This window comes from Anthonomus grandis, chromosome 3 (assembly GCF_022605725.1).
Source record: "Anthonomus grandis grandis chromosome 3, icAntGran1.3, whole genome shotgun sequence".
Lineage (NCBI taxonomy): Eukaryota > Metazoa > Arthropoda > Insecta > Coleoptera > Curculionidae > Anthonomus > Anthonomus grandis.
In genome coordinates, this window is record NC_065548.1 from 13,338,752 (window position 1) to 13,353,493 (window position 14,742).

The 14,742-nt window shown below is 30.2% G+C and overlaps 1 protein-coding gene and 1 long non-coding RNA gene across 4 annotated transcripts in view; one reads left to right on the plus strand and one right to left on the minus strand.

Annotated features, from left to right (window-relative positions):
• Positions 1-14,742, minus strand: part of LOC126734538 (uncharacterized) — a 303,120-nt gene that overhangs the window by 224,039 nt on the left and 64,339 nt on the right. The gene's annotated exons all lie outside the window — the stretch shown is intronic.
• On the plus strand, positions 963-1,401 carry LOC126734539 (uncharacterized). Its single transcript, XR_007660075.1, has 2 exons — positions 963-1,131; positions 1,199-1,401. It is a non-coding gene; the product is annotated as an uncharacterized LOC126734539 (long non-coding RNA).

Sequence of the window (14,742 nt, forward strand, 5' to 3'; positions counted from 1 at the left end):
ATTTTAATAGTAGCTGATTTATTCCAGTAAAGATTTCGGATGATCTGTATTATGCATCCGCGTATTGATGAAAACGTCTATCAGCTTTATGTGTTTTATTCTATCGAACGTCTTCTGGTAGATTGTAAAATAGGCAAAAATATCATACATATCCTATAGATTCTTTGATGAATGATTTTGAGGAATAGCCTTGATTGTTACTCATAAGACTAATTGTTCTCTAGTCACCACGCGCTCTGGCTCTGGTTATGGATTAATAGTCAAGCAGTCTGAGTCTATTAATGGCAGCTGTAGCTTCCTGTCTCATGATATCAAGTCCGAACTCTCATCAAAAAACAACTATTTTATATATTTCTTCCAAGTTTCTTTAATCTCTTCTCTGTCCACAATCAGCTCTACTGCCTCATTTACGAATTTTCCCTCATTTTTCTTTTTTAGCTTTCCTGTAACTTCTCTATCTACTTTTCTATGTATATTGAACTCATCGAATCCGCTTTGCTAAACTTCTATTTCTTGTCATTTCTCATCCAATTCTTTTTTTTTGGCCTCTTGAATTTTCCTCTGTATGTCAGTAAAAGTAACAGAAATTCTTCTGCCATTTATGGTTTATGTTTCGTCTATCAGTCCTTTGGTGTTAATTCAACTGCCTAGAAAATTACTCTTATGAGTGTTTATATTTTAGTTCATTCAGATGCTGCCTGAATGAAACTTTTTCTCTTGAAAACAATTTTGTTCGTTTTCCAAGTATCGATCAATAATTTGTTTGTTCACTTTAACATTCTTAAGTGATTATGCGTGTTTTTTGGCTGTAATGATTCAACTATCTCACCTAATCAAACGGAACTGCCAGTAACAGTTTGCCAGTAAAAAACAACAACAAATCGTCTTACATTATCTAAATGACATAAAATAACATGAACAAAACGCGTGATTCCGGCCGCGGTTAACCTAAATACGCCTGACCTTTCCTCTTCGAATCTCGCCATTTTCCACGATATACCGTGTCGCACTACATAAAAATAATTATTAGTCTTGTTTTTTTCGGTTTTCGCTTGACGAATCCCAAAGAGCGGTCTAATTAAGGTGAGAAAAAAAAAGGTCAAAGGATGGTCCGCCGACGTAGGGACAACAGTGAGTAATCTTTATAATCTATTTGTGGGTTGGCATTGAATTTTGTCGTGTCATTATATTTTTCTAGGTTAAAGGGTTGGTTTGTTAGGTGATAATATACACCCTTGTGTACGTCATTAATTAAATTATGTTAAATTTGCTTGAGGTTTAATTTAAGATTGGAGCACCACGGTGGAAGGCGTAAAGGCATAAATCCTCGTATATAGTTATTTAATAAATTCATCACCTCTGAAGTATTAAATTTTTTGAAATGTATAATAGTTTTATAGTTATGACTTTTTTGATAATTTAGCATTTTAGGACATTAATACAAACAAAATCTTTTTACTTACTACTAGTTATTTTTAATTTTTTTACATTAACTTTAGGTTTCTGTTTGATTTTATTATACATCAGAAATCTGATTAATTTATTCAAACATTCTGAGTATTTTCTTAATTTTTTTTTTGTATTTTTGACAAGAACTTCCGCAAAATTTCACAAATTTTAAAATTATCATATAGATATAAGGATCAAATGTAAAATTTAAAATCTTGAAGGCAATAAAATAAAGAAATAATAAGAAAATATGAGACCAAAAATGGCATTTAGGACAATATTAAGATTATTCTACTAAAACGTTATTAATTTAATTCAATAATTAATGCCGATGAAAATGACAAAAAAGATTAAAGGGAAAAGGGAAACTCGTCATAAAAATCTAATTTTTGATAAATCAAAAATGAAAGGCCTTAAAATAATTAAAAAGTCAAAATTTAACCCCATGTTTCATCTTTCAAAAATCTTAGTTTTTAACACATTTTTTTTGTCTCTGATATCATTTTCATCATAAGCTTATAATTCTAATGATGAGGTTCGAATTTGGGTAATTAGTGTAAGAAAATTACTTTTATGACCATATTTTGATAAGGGTTTTTATTATAAAGGAACTTAAAGAAATGTAAAATTATAATGAATAAAGCCCAAAGAAAATATTCAATAAAATACTTGGGAAGTTTTTTATTGAAGGAAGAAGAACAACAAACGCCGGGAACCTGAAATAAAATGAAACCACATAAACTGATTAAAAGACATAAAAAATTACTTTCAATGCCAAAAAAATTACATACAAAATTAATCTAAAATCTAGAAAACAAAAAAATTAATTGAAATCTCTAAAGTTCAATAAAAATTACTTCATATAACTGACATTACATGAAATTTCTCAAAAACATAAAAAAACCCGTGGAAGACTTAAACATGAACTTCAAATGCCTGGAGTAAAATGAAAAAATATTTTTTATGCCTCGATCATATGAGGAACCTAATCTTGAAACTCTTTTAAAAATTTTCGCATGAAATTTTGTCACCAGAAGCCAAAAACATTGGTATACCTTTATCAAAAAAAATGTTCATTGAAGTAAAAACTTTATATGTATTTTGTTATCCCACTAACTAAATATTTGATACTAAACAAGAAGTTTTGTTTCCGAACTATGAAATTAAAGAGTTAAAAAGAGCATTGAAGAATTAAAATTATAATTATTATATAGTATAATAATTATATAATATATAGCTTTATAATTAATTCAATGGCAATTTTCCAGTAAAAAACTTCACAATATTTGTCTAAAATAAAAACAGTTTCTAACGGCAATTATCTTTCTATACTCGTCAGGAAGAACTATGACTTCCCTTTTCTTGACTGTAATGGAAAGTTTATGATATATCATTGACGAGATTTTATTAGATCCCTTGGCGTGCATATTTTCTATTTATGTATTTGAAGCTATACTGTCCTTGGATTGTTTGTCAATTTAATTTCCTTCATACATTGTAATATTAAAGAGGTAAAGCTGCCTAAAGTAATAAGCTGATTGACCTGGGACTGTTTTTGACTAAAATGATCATACTTTACTATGAAGTTTTCGTTTTTATTACAGTATGTTTTTTAAAGCTGCCTTAGAGCTAGGTCACTCGGCAGGTATTGCAGTTCTGATTTGTTCCTAGTATAATGAGATAGGATATACATGTATTTCTTACTTATCATATCACCTTCTCTATTTTTTTTTGGTGATACACAATGCCACAAATAATGTTTTGCTAAATTTTGTAATTTTTAACCTTTGCATTTCCAAAATTGTTAAAAAGGCCTTACTTCAAATCGATGAAGTCCCATCCTTAGTTTGCACAAAATATGTTAATAAAACCTACTTTTTTCAAGTTCCTTTTATAGAACGTCGTCTTTTAGAATATTCTGTGATGCATGTTTAAGGATAAAATTATCTTGTTCTATTTTAATAGTGTTTTCATAAAATTTTTGATAAAATCATCGAATGTTTTGCATGGACAAATTTTTACATGCAAAATTACTTTTTTTATGGCACTACACCCTAGGTAGCTAGGTAAAGTTTTAGGTCTATACCTAAAAGAAAAAAGTACTTTAAACGAACTTGGAGATTATAAATATGCATAAACCACCCACATTACCCTTTGAGTCTATTTTTTGTTTTAATCCAGTTTGATGAATTTTGTATTTTTTCGATCTTTGCCAGGTGTATCAAGGTCAATGGTTTTTTCTATATCATAAAAAGTGTATTTGAAGATAATTCTTAATTTATTGATAAAATATTCTAAAGTATTTAAAATAAAGCTTCAAATGAGATATTTAAAGCTAAAGTGGATTAAGTCCATGATTGGAAAAAAATGGTTTCAATACAATCGTACCCAGAAAAAGCGCATCGAGTCCCTAGTGCGAAGTAGATCAAGTCCGAAATCATATAATCAAATCACTTTGGAAATAAGGAGACTTCAGCCAGCAAAATGTATACATATATCAGAAGCTGTATACACTAGATGGAAGTGGTTTAAGAGATGGTGCTAATTATTAGACAGTCTTAGAAAATTAACAAAAATCCGCCAAGAAAGAATCTTCATTCTAATTTAAATACAAGAAAATTAAATTACTTGTATGTTGAAAAATTCAACTTAAAAGGGAAACAAGCTTTGAAATAAAAATTTTATTATCATAAAATCATTTTTTTATTATAAAACATGCATTTTTAGAATGAGACGGAAGGAGGAAGAAGGTCATAAGAAATAGCATCTATAGTTGCAAAACATGTTAGGCATGGAGTTAAAAATCATATACGTGAAATTATTTACTCGGACTCGTACACCGATCAAAATCGCTATCTTAGAGTGGCGCCTACATTGATGAATTTGGTCTTAGAACCTCTTAGCTCTTAGAACTTAGTTTTGATCATGAGGTAGGTGAGCCCATAAAATGGTTAGAAATGAGGTTGATGCGGTAGGAGCCAGAGAAGTATCGAACATTCCAGTTCAAAAATACGAATGTTGCTTTCTAAAGAGTTGTCATGTCGACGACAAATTTTAAATTTAGTCAGAAGCAAGATCCGCTGTAGAAAACTACATAACTGAATGTTTCTCCTGCTAAATGCCCATGCCAATTTTTAAAACCTACAGAAAAACCAAGTAGGTTACAAACTGTTCTAAACTAAAAAAAAAATTCTTAGATAATTATTAGATAACAACGAATCTTCAATAACGCCAGTTTTAACTTTCAGTAGAATTTTTAAATACTGCTAATACAGCTCTATCTCAACTCCAAGGAAAAAAATCTGATCCAACTCTCTCTGGAAACTGACTTGTGTACTTAAAACTAAGAATTATGGACTTGATCCACTTTAGTTCTGAAGGCTTCAAATATTAATTGAATGAAAACAATGCAATCGAAAATACGCACTTGTTTTTTATAAGAATAACGTGCTCTAGATGAAAACAGTTGTGATTCCATCTTTTATTACAATGCAGATTATTTTAATGATAAAAATGTATTGCAGCTCTTTAATAACCGTATGCCTTATATAAACAATAATATCAAATACCTAAAAATAAAATTGTTTTTGCTACTTGGAGAATATAAAAAGATACACCAAAAGTCAGGAATAAAAAAAATAACAATTGACTCTTCAAGCCTGAAGTGAAACTATCATTCAACAAACATTTTTAAAAGTACAAAATTCGACAGTTAACCCCTTTTTTTATATAAATGATAGAAAGAATCAATATTACAGTATAAAAAGTATAACTACATAAGAAAATGAATAATTTGAAAAATCTTAGTACTAATTTACAAATGAAGAACCGTAGAAATCCAAAAATGTACTCTTTAAAAAAATAATTGCAAAAATCATTATAATATCAACTTACTCTCATATATAATACTAATACGGAAAAATATAAAATAACACTCTAATTAAGGATTGCAATTTTTCCTTGCTGACCCTCACATGCTAAGTGCTTACGTTTTTTACGCATTACTTTTTACCAAAATGTGCTAAAAAAATAACTCCTTTGACACAATAGTATCAGACAGTCGCGTGTAAATTTAATTCTATAATTGTCAATACTTTATTAAATAAAAAATATAAGTATTATCACCAAGGCTTTAACAAAAATTAATACCAGAGCGTTAATAAGTCGGGTACAATATACATTACGTATATTACGTCAAGATGAATTTGTTAAAAAACTCGCTACAGGTTCATCTTGAGATTAAGTTCTGACCTTTAAATTACCATAAGAATAATAGATAGGAAGCGTTACGATGAGACTCATTTTAACGTAAAAAAATAACTAAAGATTTTTTTCCATTGTTGATCATTATGTTGTTGGACTTTGGTATTCAAGCAAAGTCATCGCAGATGATGATGCCCTGAGCATTTCGTGAAATCCGTTCACGGTTTCGATGGACTATGGAACTTAAGAAAAGAAAAAAAATCAATTATTATAATGAGACTAAATGTTTAAATAGGTCTGACACGAATGAATTTCCTAGGAATCGTTTGATTTTTTTTGTTAAGCATTTGGAGAAATATTTATTTGTTTGTAAAAGTAAAAGTTATTTTCATGATCGTTAACCTAAAGATAAAAGATGATCTTGTTTAAAACCTGGTTAAATAAAATAAAAAATTTTCTTAATCATATGTTAAATCGGCTTAAAATATCATGTTTATGTTTATATTTATATTAATTAACGATTTGCCTCTGGGTGACTGACTGACTCTGTGTTGACTGTGTGACATTCTTAATAAACCTGCTATTTGAAGATGATTTTAGGATTTTGCAAAAAGTTTCAAATCTTCAGAACTCGGAGATGCTACAATGTGATTCGAACGTTTAATTTGAAAATCTTTCTAACTCTTCTAAGTATCATGTCTTAACTATCACTCGAAAAACACACAATACATAAAGAACTAATACAAAATTTCTAACTCTGTAATTGGAATGAAAAACCCTTGCAAAAAATCTTGGAGTACTGTTTCAGCAAAATTTGAAATTTAGTGAACATTATCGAATCATCGTTAATTCATCACTTTAAATGTTTTTATAAAAATGAAACCCGAATATCAATATACAATGCACTAGTAAGTAACTCAATTCGAGTATGCGTCTATTATATGGGTACCACAAGCCAAATTCAATGTTGATCTACTTAAAAAGGTTCAAAAACGATTCTTAAGGTTCCGTGATGTCAGAAAAATTGGTGTATATGTATCCATAAATGATTTCCTATATTGTAAATTTCTTCTTCCAAAAATACAAATAACAATAGACAGTTCTCTATTTAATAAGACTGATTGTTCAGCTATAAATAAGCATGTGATAATTAAGTGTGATAGAGACTTTTTATTTTTTTTTTGTAAAACAAGTAAACGATGATTTTAAAATAAATTCCTAGTCTGTAAAAGCTGCTAAGTCTTAAAATTTTATTTAGATGTATAGTGCGTTTTATTTTGTATAGGTTTAGTTTTTTATGTAGGCACTAGACATTAATATTTATTACTAGTAAGCATTCATAATCAGCACTTATAATCTATTAACAATTACTTCTGTTATAAAAGAGGAATATAAATAAATTAATTTATCTAAATTTTCGGTGATTATTATAATAAAATTGAAAATTCTTGACCTTAAATACTGAGATTCTTGGGTTTTACTGTATTTAATTTCTGCATCGAGTAGTGAATCATCTTAAAATATAATTTTTCTTATTAAGTTATCATTATTTTATCGCATATTTCTTATGATGACTAGAATTAAATTGGTAGTTTTTGGGCATCTACCTTAAATTCAAAAATTTGTTTAATTAGATATTTTTTTCTACAAAGTGTGAAATTAGGGTAATAAAAGAGTGTTTAATAGTTAAAGAAATAAAGGTTTGATAATTAAATAAAATAATCGATTTTCGTAGTCATCCCTAAAAAGCATTATGAATTTGAAAAATTATTAATTCTTAAGAAAAATTATTTTGATATTTTTTATTAGTTTTTTAGATAACTTTACCCGAGATTTTTTTTCTATGTGCCTTTTATTTATAATAAATATTTTCTTTCAGATGAGATAAATGAGTCAAATATTATTAAATGGACAAATGAGATGTTGGGACGATCATCAACAATATTTTATTACTATTCTTTACCTAGCAATATTGGATCTGCGATGACAAATATTTTCCAAAAATTACGTCAATGTCAAATTATAGCCATTCTTTTAAATTTTCTATCAGACTTCATAGTTTAATTAGCATTAAAGTATTCTACATTTTTTTTGAAGTACCTACACTCACATTCACTAGACCATAAGCATAATTTTGTTTTGACAATGATTGCTTTGCCATTTTTTAGATTTCTAGCATATCTCAATTATTACCTAAATCTCATACTGTTCTTTTGCATACGTAGTTGTGCTCAATACTCAATCAATATCATTTTATTACGCTTATTTAAGATTGTTGCGTATGAGAAAAATAATAATAAATGCGTGCAAAAAAATAAATATCTTTTTTAAGATTAGAGACTAGGCAATTTTTCTAATTATTATACGACTTACAAGAACATAAAAAATAGGTTAGAAAAACATCAATTTGGTTGCCACTTTTTATGAGTCTATCGCATTTAAATTCCTAATCATTGCTGGATTATATCATGATTAATGATGGCTTCAAGAATCTGGTGACTAGTGTTACTAGAATGCGAGGTATAGATATCGAATCAGGTCACAATTTAGTTAAGGTCGATATCTCGCCAGGTCTATCTAAAGCTAAAATGAAAAATAAGGAAAATAAATTGACATAAAACTGCTCAAAATATGGACATTCAGAATGAGCACACATAATTTTTAAATAATCAACTTGAGGCCATAACTTTAGTCAGTGATGTTGAAGGATGTTAAAATCTCAAACGAAAATATGACAAACACACAACAGAAAAAGGTTCAAAGTTTGAAATAATAATAAGTGCAGAGACCTACAAAGAAGAATTAGAAATAAGATGAATGAATGAACCACCAACCAAACCACTCAACCGTTTAATCAGAAGAGCTGAGACACACGGTGAAGTTTATGAATAATAATAAAACCCCAGATCCTAATAATATGTTTTCTGAGACGTTTTAATTTATTATTAAACAGAACATAAAGATAATTTTCGAACTCTTTAACAACATATACGACACGGGACATATTTCAGAGGATTACCTTTAATTTACTTATACAACTTTACCAAAATTAAATAATGCAAAAACATGCAAATTTTACTGGTTTATAAGTCTAATGAGCCATGTCTTGAAGCTTTTTCTGTGAATTTTGCATATGAGGATCTATAAATAATTTTAAAAAGGTAGCGGCAGCAGTCAGTTAAGGTTCAATAATGATTTTGGATCCAGAAAAGCAATATTCAATATAAAGGGTGGTTTTTTAGAGGTTTGGATTTTAAGTTGTCAAAACTGTTTCTGGTGATTGTCAATTTGACAGTTAGTGGTGTATTCGTGGTCAGTACAGTTTGCCATTTCACAATGAATAGACTTACTTCAGAACAACGCTTTCAAATTGTGTAAATATATTTTGAAAATCATAATTCAATTCGCGAAACTTACCGTGCGCTGCGTCCATTTTACGGTCGACATAATCGGCCATCCGAGCAAGTTATTTGAAAAACCATGGATCGTTTTCATACCACGCATACTCTAGTTGATAATACGCATCCACAAAGACGCCATACAGTACGCACAGAAGAAGTTATTGCTGCTGTGGAGCATAGTGTTGAAGAGGACCCGAATGAGTCGATTCGCCATCGTGCACAACAAATGGGGCTGTGCCCATCCACTTTGTGGAAGATTTTGTGGCAAGATCTTGGCTTGTGCAAGAACTGAAACCGCGTGGCCATTATGCGCGCCGTACGTTCGGTGAATGAGCGGAAAACAGTATTCAGCTTGACCCATTTTTTCAATCCAAAATTTTGTTCAGCGATGAGGCTCATTTTTGGTTGAACGGCTTTGTCAATAAGCAAAATTGCCGAATTTGGAGTGAAGAAAATCCTGAAGCTTTTGTTGAGACGCCCTTACATCCATTAAGAGTTACAGTTTGGTGCGCTTTATGGTCAGGAGGAATCATTGGCCCATATTTTTTTAAAGATGATAACGACCAGAATGTTACAGTCAATGGAGAACGTTATAGAGCCATGATTGCCGACTTTGTTCCTCAGTTGAACCGACTTGATGTGGCAGAGCTTTGGTTTCAATAAGATGGTGCAACACACAGCGCGTGACACTATCAATTTATTGCGGGAAACATTATATGATCGCATAATTTCACGCAATGGACCTATGAACTGGCCTCCACGATCGTGTGATCTCACACCCCTGGATTACTTTCTTTGGGGATATGTTAAGTCACATGTCTTCAAAGATAAAGCACAGACGTTGGATCACTTGGAAGCAAACATTCGCCGTGTTATTTCCGAGATAAGGCCCCAGATGCTTGAAAAAGTGGTCGAAAATTGGACTTCCCGATTACGCTACATTCGAACCAGCCGTGGCGCTCATATGCCCGAAATCATTTTTAATCACTAATGACATAACAATATCTTTTAAATAAAACCAATACCATGTCAATAAATTTTTTATAGTTTTATTTCACTTCAAATTTGTATACCTCTCAAAAAAATACCCTATATAAGCCTTGGTACAAATTCGTCAAGACCGAAGAAACAATGTTTTCATCTATTTTATCGACTATAAAAAGGCCTTTGATAATGTAAAGCATGATTTCCTAATATCATACCTTAAGGTCCTGGGTCTAGATGGCAAAAACATATAACAACCGAGCAGTTCGATATAAAAAAGAGTGTTTTTTGAGTCGGTTTGGATAACCCAATTGATAATAAAGTGAAAGGGATACATATTAGCACTGTCAGATCTGCAGATGATATTGTAACAATCGGAGATGATGCAAACGATCTCAGAAATTATTGAATCATATAAATGAAATAAGCAGAAGATTAGGCCTGAAAATGAATATAAAAAAATGAAGTGTATGGTCGTGAGTAAGACTAATATTCCATAAATCATAATTCAGGTAAATAAGATGAATATTGAGCAAGTGACCCAATTTAAGTGTCTGGGATGTATGTTGAAACCAGAACAAGAGATTAGATGTAGAATAGAACATGATTCCTTAAACTCAAAAAAATATCCACAAATAAGAATCTAAACTTCAAACTAAGATACAAAAGTCTAAAATATTATTTTGTACGGTGTAGAGGCCTGGATATCAAACACAAGTTCCATAAATAAATTGGAGGCACTCAAAATGTGGTGTAAGAATGCTGAGGATATGATGGGTATACCATATAAGAAATAAAGAAGTTCTTCGAAGAGCACAAATAGAAGAGCAATACCTTTTCAAAATAAAAAAAACTTCATACTCTAAGATCCAATCGAAAAAGGGGATTAGGAAAAAGGAAGCTTTCGTGGTTGAAATTAAAGAGTATGCCTAAATACATTTGAATTTGATTCTGTATTAATCCAAAAACCCATGCTAGAACAAAGAAATATTTGATTCCATTGACAATTGTTGACAAAACAAACTGTTGTGTCCTTCAAACTTGGGCGCACTTATGATTTTCACTGCCTTTAAATCTGGTTTATACTGGGTGATCTTTCCATCTGCTGAACCCACATCAATTTGTTTGCCTTTTGGGCTCCAGCAGAAGCTAGTAGCTTGTGAGGCACTTGGTAGTTCATTTATATCAATTGCAGTCCCTTTTAATTCATATACTCCTAAAGTGTTGTCACTTTTGCATGCACTAAAAACCATGGGCAGACTCGGATTCCAATTAATTTCCCTTATAAACACAATGGGAGTGGACGAAAGTCTTAACTCTTGTAAAACTTTCACATTTTGAATAAGAAATGAGAGAACATTATAGAAAATTACCACTGGGCAGCGATTTTCACAGTTTACATATAAATGTTTGGGTGGGGAGGATAGTTAGATAGTTCGTCTATGGTAATTGATGACATCCCTTTCTTTCGGGCTGTAATTTTGTAATATTTTTGCTTGTATAACTGCAATGAAATAGAATCAAGAGGTCAATTTCACAACAAATCGAAGCCTCTTTAGTTCCGCTATATAAAAGTTAAAAATGAAAAATTGCGCAAAAATAAGAGAAAAAGGAAACGACTCGCCAACAGGACAGGTACCGGTATTTTTACAGACAACAATGTCAGAATTGATACGCACTTCCTACATTTATAAAAAAAAAAACAAATTACAAGAAGAAAGCAAACCGTTCGATATGGTATCGTATATCCCTGGTACGTCAAGCACAATTAAATACTTATTATCATTCTATCGCTCTTTTACGTCAATGTTTCTCATGGGGTGACATTTTTATTATTAGTACGTTTATTTATTAATAAAACTCTATTTTACTTGTCAATTCTTGCCTGTATGTATACAAAAACCGTGTTTTTTTCAACACTTACAAAAATTCAGCAAAATATAAAAAAATAACTTATCTGAGCCAAAATTTGACAATTTTGTAATATTCTTTGGCAATGCCTATAAAGGATTCAACATATAATAACAAATACCTACGCTGCCATTAAATGATGATTAACTGTAATCCAATGAGAATAAATGAGTAGTAAATAAACAACTTGAAATTAGACAAAAAAGATTCTTCGCAGAATATTGACCTCTTGATTCTGGGTGGGTATTTTTTGCGTTGTGAAAGAATAAGAGATAATTATGGGTCCAACATAGAGTTTTATTTTGGGTTGAGAGTAATTTAGCGTATCTCCGTTAAAAGGTGGGTTATTGTTGTTTGTTTAATGATAAATTTTGCAGATTTATGTCTCACGTTTAATTAGTATTTCTTCGCAGTAGCAAAACAACATTATTACGTACTACGACTTGTTTAAACACCACTGACATCTAAATTTGTTTATTTAATGTCCAAGTGTATTTCCCGAATAATTATTATGTGAGCGTGATAGTGGGTAATTGAAAAAATTGTAGTTGTTAAAATTGTGTTTTGAGTATGACTGTAGAATATATTTTTTTTATTATACTAATAACATTCCGAGATATAAATATTCTGAAGAGATGTTTTATGAACGTCAATTGTGCGTTTGTGAGGATATGCGGGTAGGATGTTTTAATGGCACAAAGCATAATGTTTCCAATGTTTCGGTACGTTTAGATTAATTTAATAAATAATTATTATTCCAGAAAAATATTATAAATGTGGCAATATACGTTTTTGTTGCATATTATTCTGTTTATGACAATATCAAATTTGAATTTGATTGAAAATGATATAATTTATCTGAAATAAGTAAGAAATATTTAGCAAAAGATTTAGTAACCGAAGTAATCCAATTGAAATTTGCTATATTTTTAATAATTTAAATTTATTGATTCGTTATCTAGTTTTTCTTTTAGAATAATTATTAATGTATAAAAATGTAAAGTCTGCGGATTTTTTGGAACAATTACAACTTTTATTAGAATTTCACATTTAAGTAAAGAAAGTCACAGAAGTTATACAGAAGAATATTTGTTTTTACATTTATTTTACTTTGACTGATTTTCTCCTGCTTTTTGTTACTGCAGCAAAATTGGTCTTGGCCCTCTTTTAAAGCCTTAATTAATGTACCGTTTAAGCTAATAATGTTTGTATTTGACACTCTTCAGTAGTAAATGGGTCAACATCAGTCTCAAATACGTGGATTTTTCCTGGTGTCGTTAGTTTTTGGCGACCAAATAGTAAGAAAGATGCATCAATTACGTTCTAAATATATACAACTTAACGGTAAGAAGGCTTAATATAGAGTAAAATGGTTCAGTTCACCATCCGACCATTTTACATATAAATACAACGAAAAGTTTTAACGGCTTTAGAACTGTATTGATATACAATTGAATTTTCGTTTGGCTATTAGATCCTGGATAAATCCTTGGAGCTTCTCATAAGGAAATATTTAGACAAACTATGCTAAGGTTTCAGGGTTAAACAACATACCAACGATTGTCGTATTCAACATGCAACAAAAAGCAATAATGCGTGCCATCACTTTGACACTGGAAATGATTTTTTATTTAATAATGTCGATATTTTGGATCGGGAAGCTAACAACACTAAAAGAAATATTAGCGAAATTATTTAAATCTTTTTATGTAAAGACAGTGTAAATTTAAGAACGGACCCCTTGGGCCTAAGTCATATCTACAGCAATCTTTTAAATAAATATAATTAATTTAAATAACTAAGCCTTATGCAAGGTATTTGAATATAATTATTATACATTATACTTATTTACTTTTTAATCATAATTGATTAATAACTCTTAAATAATAAAACTACTAATTAAATTTGTCGAAAAAATAAATAATTTCTTTAGGCCTACGGAATCCGTAGTTTTTTACCTTATTTGCTTATTCTTGCTTTATATTATATTTATTTTATCAGTTTGCGGTTAATACCAATCAAGAGTCCAAATTAGTCGTTTTTCCAAATTATTGTAATTCATTCATCAGTGTCTATTTGTGGGAAGTAAATGTTATTCAAGTCAGAAAATCAGTAATGTATCTCATATGTTTTTTTTACGTGTTTTTGGATTACCACTGATTGTTAAGGTAATTAATTAGTTTGTTTTGAATTTTGTTTTTTTTGTATTTATCTTTAAACAAAGGCTGGTAATTCTTGCCTATTTTAAGGAAAGGGATTTCTCCCTATTTTGTTATGTAAATTTATGTCTTTATTTCGGTGCCTGAGGAACCTGGAACTAAACCGGCAAAACATCGCAATAAACTCATAGTGTTTTATTCCTACTCCTAAGTTCCGACGAACCTTGCCATTTTGCAAAGAAGTTAATCTGAGGAGCTTACAATTAGGAAATATTATTCAACTTAAAATAACTTGAATTTAAATAACTTAACTCAGAACATATCAATGGCGACCAAATAATATTAAAGATACGTCAATTATGCCCTAATTATGTACAAGTTAATCCTGGGAATAAGACTTAATATAGACTAAAATCGTTTAGTTCACCATCCGACCGTTCTACATATACAACGAAAAGCTTTAAGGATTTGAGAACTGTAGGACAATACTAGATCCTAGTAGGATCTACTCAGATCAATTAAATATAATTTTTCATCATGCGAAGAATTATCGAACCAATACAAATAAGAATGATTAAAGCCCGACGGTTTTTGATTATTTAGGTGCTAACTAACCACCAATCCAGTTTCATACG